Here is a 7599-nt window from a genome sequence, read left to right as displayed (position 1 = left end):
ACAGACTGCTTTCTCTCAGGACAAGAGCCAAACTGATCTATCTTACGTCATTATCATCATAAAGAGGTGATTCGTTGCGTTTAATTCGTCTGGATTTCATGCCAGGATTTCGCTCATTACCTCATATTCTCCTCCAAACTCTCCAGCTCAATAATTCCGTTTAGAACATTTCTCCCAAAAGTTCCTTCTGCATCACGAACTATTACGAAAATGAAACCGTAAGCTATATTTAGTTCCCTTTCGTGGAACTTCGAACTGCGTCCTCTAGGGGTCGCTATGGGGAACGCCTCGTCGTGACCCGTGTCTGAAGCCTACATTGAAAAAACACCAACTTGTTTGGCCGGCGACAGCCATGACGTCACTACCGTCGCGACTAGTACAAAATAGGCGCCGGTAGCGCACATCATTCTCTTCTTCGTCTTCACTGACCGGTCTGTTTGAAGCGTGCATTCCAAAAAGCAAAGTAAGAGCTTTTTCTTTCCTACTATGGCGAGCACTAGCGAAGCGTTTAGAAAGTGTGTACATCCGTGTCAGCGGTTCCTGACACCCGATGATTCACACGATCTATGCGTTGTTTGTTTGGGCGAGGAGCACGCACACGATGTCCTCGAGGGGGCAATCTGTGTGCACTGTGAGAGCTTTTCTCTGAAGAAGCTCCGCTCTCGTTTGTCTCTCTTCTCGAGGGGAGAGGGACAACCATCGGTTTCCCGCGGTTCAGGACCCGCCGCTGCTGAGGCACGGAGGAGAATGAGCTCGTGGGGATCTCAGGTGGACCTAGCCGATGAGGCTGAAGGGGGGGTCCCCCTCTTCCGCGCATCGGCGTCGGGCGAGAGACAGCCGCTGGACGATGATATCCTCTCTCTAATATCATCTGATCCAGGGGCCAGTGCTCAGTTGGGCCCAGCCCAACAAGAGCAGGAAATGGATGTGGAGAGTGAAGAAGCTGAGGCTGAGCTTTCCCAATCCACCTGCCCTGCGTATGATGAGCTGTTAGAGGTAATGGATCGAGCCACGGCAAGGCTCGAATTACCGTGGAAACGGGCCAAGGAGGTGACGTCGCGAGGTCGCCTCGACGAGCGTTATCTCTCTGGCCATACACCTCCAGCTCAAGTGAGCCTTCCTTTCCTTCCTGATCTCCACACTGAGATCGAGAAGGAATGGGAGAGGCCGTTTTCCTCACGCGTATACCGGTTTCAGCATACGAGTTATGCGAACATCGAGTCAATGCGCGAAAGCGGCTACGGAATGATGCCCCCTGTGGAAGAGACGCTAGCCAGCTATCTCTCTCTGGGGGAGACGTCATCCCTCAAAACTCCCTCCTTGCCATCCGTGCCCCTTCAAGCCACATCTCGCACGAACGGCAAGGCATACGCAGCGGCAGGTCAGGCGGTGGCTTCGTTGCACACGATGGCGGTGCTTCAGGCATACCAGGCTGACCTGCTGAAGGACCTGGATGAGGGGCAGGGCCTTTCCTCTGGCGAAACGGCTGAGCTGCGACGCACCACAGACTTGGCCCTCCGGGCTACTAAGCAGGCAGCCTCTGCCATGGGCAGAGCGATGGCTGCTATGGTGGTGACGGAGCGGCAGTTGTGGGTGAACTTAGCGGACATCGGGAAGAAAGAAAGGGGCTTATAAACCACGTGAGGGTTCACGAGAAACAGAACACAAATACACTTAAAAAAAATAAAATAATAATAAATAAATAAATGTAATTTAAAGTTGTAAATAAAACGTCTCGGGTTACTTGTGTAACCATGGTTCCCTGAGGGGAACGAGACACTGCGTCCTCTAGCTTTCTTGCCATGCTTCGGACGCAAGGTTCAGACGAAGAAGTGAATGATGTGCGCTACCGGCGCCTATTTTGTACTAGTCGCGACGGTAGTGACGTCATGGCTGTCGCCGGCCAAACAAGTTGGTGTTTTTTCAATGTGGGCTTCAGACACGGGTCACGACGAGGCGTTCCCCATAGCGACCCCTAGAGGACGCAGTGTCTCGTTCCCCTCAGGGAACCATGGTTACACAAGTAACCTGAGACGTTTTTTAGTAGTTTGGTATTCACTTTAAACCCTATTAAGTCTATTTGTCGCAGCTTCGTAAAAAGAGGCACTAGCTACGTAATCTCGCTTTCTTGCGTCGCCGCGTTCCGAAATGTTCCGCGTTGCATTCTCTGCAGTGCCGCAAGGTGCGCTAGAGCAGCGGGCACAAGTGTAAATGTCTTCTTTTACTATCAGTTCAGTTTTCTCTTTCAGGTCAGCTACACTCTTTGCAGAACAACGGTTTGAAGTAAAATTTTCAAAGAAAGTCACTTAAATACGTTTATAGCAACTTACCCGATTGATACCATGTCTTGTTTAATATTCTGCCCCTTGGAAGGTTTGTAACTGCCAGAGCTTTTTTTGTAGTTTTTTTTTTTTTTTTTTTTAATGATGTTTATAATTTTACCAAATATTTACACTGTTATCTTGATTTATTTGTATTTCCTTCCGGGAAAGCGCATCAAATGAGCATTATATAGTGAGGTCCAAAATTCTGAGACTATGAGACCACTATTAGATATACAGAATTTTTTATAGCCTAGTATTTTTATTGTTATTTTATTCATTCTAAACAAAATATAAATAAACAAATACCAAGACATTCTGAAATTCATGTACATTTTTAAATAAAAAAAGTGCTTAATTTGTGTTATCATTTGTGCTGATAATATAATCTGTAGTAAATAAATAATTAAATAACATTAACATAAAAATCGATTAAATTCAACAGATGCAAAGTATAAGCATTTCCACTAGTGGTCTTAGACTTTTGAACCCATTATACACAACATATATAATTACCAGTAAACACAGCAAGGGTTTATTGTTGTTAATTACATTTATATGACTGAGACAAAAGAGCAGCAGGGAGACATGATCATCTTTGCTGCACCACAGTCACATGTGTGGTGGAGGAATAAACCCCTGCGTGTTAATTAACCCAATGATAAACAGGCTTTTCCCACACAAACACGGCCGTTGTCATGAGTCTCCTGAGTGTTTCTCACACAAGTTGAACCCCTCATAGGGTGTGTGGGAGGGGAAGAGCAGATTAATTCCGGTAAAATAACTGATATGCAGATAAGTGATGTGTGTCCAAGGGAAATGGCAGCTGTAGAGGGTTCGTTTTAAACATCAGGTTGGTGTGATGTTCTGAAGTGGTGAGGCCCCTCATTGTGGTGACACATCTAAATCTGCTTAGTTGGCGAGGTCTAACAGATTATCAGCCAGATTTGAGTAATAGACTCCTCATTTAGCCTTAATGCATTTTGTATAGAGAGCAACCTCCTCTCATCATTCTTTAAGATGAATCGTTGTCCCAGGCAAAATTTTAAAGATATTAGTCTACCGGCAACTGCATAAATCATAAGATTTTTACTAATGGGACCAAAGCTAAACACAGTCCCACCCTCTTAAGCACACAAAGAAGATTATTATAATGATGTCAAGGTTGTTGCTCCCCAGGAGCCTCTGTTATTTACATGGTGTTTTTGCAGAAATATAACCCATTTAATAAAACACACACACGCACAAATTGGCAACAGTTTTTTTTAATAATTTTTTCTCAATTAAATTTCTTTTTTTTTCAGAACCGATATACAGGTATTCCTCAGAACATAACATAACCCATTGGCTATGCAGTGCACACTGCTGTTGGAAATAATAGGTTAATATGCTAATTAAAAGATGAAAAACATGGCGAAAAATAAAACAGAGTAACCCATGGTCATTGAACAAAATGTCAAGGTTTTCTCATGGCTTAGCTACCTGACACTGCAGAGGGCATACAGAGACCACTGCTCAGTCCAGATTTGGGATAATGTCAGAAAGCCCACTCAGAATAATGCATTGCTGAAGATCCTCTCATTATCACAGATGAGAGAGCAGAGCCTAGTCTGAAGCAAATTCAAGAACAACAACACTTTTTTTAATAAAAATAATTATATATATATATACACTGTATACACGCATACACACACACACAGATATATACATGTGTAAATATATACAAAAAAATATGTAAACATATATATAAATATATAACACAAATAGATATAACATATAACTTAATTAATTCAAAGTATACAGTATATATATATATATATATATATAGGTAGGTAGGTATATATTTGCCATAATTTTAGACAATCTATCTGTTGGTTTATAATTTAATGCTCTATATTTAAAAAAATAAAAAAATAAATAAAAATAAAATAAAAAAGTCAACAGGTTTGACATGTTCTCTAATGCATATGACATTCATACATTTTTAAATGTGGCAAAAGTGTCCAAATATTTTTAGGGCCACTCTGTATTTCTTTGCTCTTATATCTGAGTATTATATTCTTGAAAATCCAATAACACAGAATGTATAACAAAGGGACTTTTGCCTTAGAGAACAAGAGAAGCTGAAGTGTCAGCTGTAAGGCAGAATCAAAAGCCAGCTGCTTTGTTTCTGCGCCTCTTTAGAGCTTTTGTGAGCCCTTGCTTCTGGAGGGCTGTCACACAAGAGTACATCTCTCCCCTTCATTAGACATACTTCCGTCTGCAGCGCCCTATATCAGTCAAATTAAACACACCCCACGCGTGCTTGGGGACCAGTGTCGTCACAAACTGCACCGTTGAAACACGTGCGCTCTTGAACCAAGTCCACCTCTAGTGTTGAATCGGTTTGTTTTTTTGTACATCTAATTCGACAGTGGTTTTAACAGGAGCCCACTGCTTGTCAACTGCGATGGTGCAGTCATGACAGATTTACCCATTTCTCCTTGGATAAGGGCAACAATATCATATCAGATATTGCTCTTCAGAAATGGAGCATGAACCTAACTGAGAGCATGGCGATTGTATATGGCAGTATATCTTCACAAGCAGTCTATCTCAGTTATCCAAAGGGCAATGCATGTAAAAACAGATGTATGATTTGACATTAAACTCAAAGTAAAAGAGGGTGACAGTCACAAAATCCCAAAACAGATTTAAAAAATTCAGCCTACAGACATCCCCCTCTGTGTTTGATGGCCATTGACTGTAAATGCCAATGCGTTGGGTTATCTTTTAATTCCAGGTTATGTTTAAAAAAAAATAAAGTAATATAAAAATAAAATAAAATCTTTTGTTTTATATGGTCGAGACCAGCTGTTCACCAGCACCAGCAAATGTACCACTACTAAAAAGAATGTGCTAATACTAAAATAAAATACAAAATCTCTGCATATGATAACAATGTAAATGGATCTGTTTAATAATTATATATAATAATTCTGAGCTTTATATAAATTTTTTTGCAAATAGCTGAATGGATAACTCTGACCATGTAACTGCTTTGAATAAGTGTAAGAGAGGTAAAAGTCAAGCCACAGGACGTTCACTTTGTGTGTTAAGGTAAGTGTATTCTGGGTTTTGTTTGATACAAAATTAGAGCTTTCTCTGTGATTGGCTGATACTGTCACCTGTTGTTCGAGGTTGGACATTACACCCAGGCCTACAGTACTGACACAAGCAGGTAGGTCACAGATGTTCAGAATAGCATACTACCATAGTACTCTTCCTGTAAAATTCCTGCATAGTATGTTTATACAATGTAAACTGTATGAACTGTATGCACATTTTCTGTATTGAATACATGGATGACCTATTACATTTCCCAAAATGTGCAACATACAACAGAGATTATTGTATGGGGTACTGTATCCCACACTGCAATGCACTTACCTTGACCATCAATTGCTAGAGTAATGATTGAACAGAAAGGATATTATTAATCTTTCTTTATTCATTATTTGATCAGACATAACATGTTTTCACAAAATTGGAATAAAATCGCAAAATTACCACTTTTGGAGTTGCGTACATACAAAAGGATGAGATCATATAATGATGTATTAAATATTGAAATAATGTCATTTGATTCTGTTATTTAAAAATAGTATGCATTATACAGTGTACACTGAGTATTCAGTGATTTGTAAGCTAGTATTCCATTCTGATCATAGCCAATGTCTTATGTAGAAACAACTGAAGAAAATAGTTCATGTAAATTATAAAAATACACATTTAATTGCAAAACTATTTTAGGAGCCTACTTTTCTTTCTCACTGTTGCTTGTCCCTTGCAGTGCAAACGAGGCTCATCTGCCAAACGGCACTATTTTAAATCATTAATCTCTGGACGAGTGTGCTGTGTGGACATTCAGATTCCCATAATGTTCAGCGGCTGACAGCAGCCATTTTCCATGGACGAGAGGGCTGAAAAGGCCTGTTGACCCCTTTCCACCACAATCTTCCCTCATCACACTGTGCGACTTCATTAACTCTCAGGGCAATTTCAGGACTTTTTCCAGGCGTTGTCATTATACAGTGTGCTGTCAATCACACAAGCCTGCTGCTTAAAAGAAATCCAATGATAAAGGTTCTCTAAAAGCCAAAAGGTCATCTTCTCCTGTTAACCTCAGACTGAATGTTTTTTTACTCCTGATCTGAGCAGCATATCAGATGTGATCAATAATATTAGCTTAGTTTAAATCGTGTGCTTAATTGTTTCTCACATTCTTCACATTGTAGGAAGTATACCTTAAGCCTTGTGAACAGTGGTGTTATAGCTAAATCTGTGAAAAAAAGACAGCTATCACACACAACACTCAAAGGCAAAGGGATAAAGATACTGCTTTGTTAAAGGAACAGTAGGTGAATCATGGAGAAATGCTGCACTCTACTGAAACTAATGTGCTACAGCACATACAGACATACAGAGTATTACAGTCAAAACAGTTACCAATGGACTTTAGCAAACAGTGGCTCACAGCAAAACAAAGGCATGAAGAAACAAAAGGAGAAATCTTACAAATCTTATATTTTGGATTTGTTTTTTTGTTGTGTTTCATTATAGGCTACACCATAGGCTGGTCCGCACAATTTCAAAAATTTCAGGTTTTACTAACCTTGTGTGGACATTGTATGTATGTTATTTAATGTGTTTGTGTGTGGGGGGGGGGGGGGTGAACTAATAGCATTATAACAAAATTATTTAACTTAAAGTCAATTCTGAAACACTTTTTTAAAGAAAACACACATAAGCAACGCAAGCATCTTAACCAACCAGACAGAAACAAAGCTGTTCATTCATGATGCACTCCAATAAGCGATGTTCATCTGTCTAAATAGATAAATAAACTCCTCTCTTTCTCTCTTCCCTATCAGTGCCTCGAAATGATATATGAAGTGCCATAGACGGCTTTTTCAGAGAGACAAATGCCAGTGACTCGCTCTGAAATGTCAGATGTGACAGTCGGAGACATGCCATGAGAACCTCTGCCTGACCAATTTGAAGGCCTCCTGATCACAAACTGTCTGACTGTCAAGACTGACAAAGGCCAATTTTACCTGCCTGGAAGTGAAATATCTCTCTATGACAAATATGAGGGTATGAAGGTACACTCTAAAAAAATGCTGGGTTAAATATAACCCAGCGCTGTGTTAAAAAGGGACAAACCCAGCTATTGGGTTGTTTTGACCCAGCGGTTGGGTTGTTTTGAACCCAACCGCTGGGTCAAAACAACCCAATA

This window comes from Sinocyclocheilus rhinocerous, unplaced genomic scaffold, assembly GCF_001515625.1.
Source record: "Sinocyclocheilus rhinocerous isolate Xijiao unplaced genomic scaffold, SAMN03320098_v1.1 scaffold2293, whole genome shotgun sequence".
In the NCBI taxonomy this organism is placed as follows: Eukaryota; Metazoa; Chordata; class Actinopteri; order Cypriniformes; family Cyprinidae; genus Sinocyclocheilus; species Sinocyclocheilus rhinocerous.
This window is presented reverse-complemented; position numbering follows the sequence as displayed.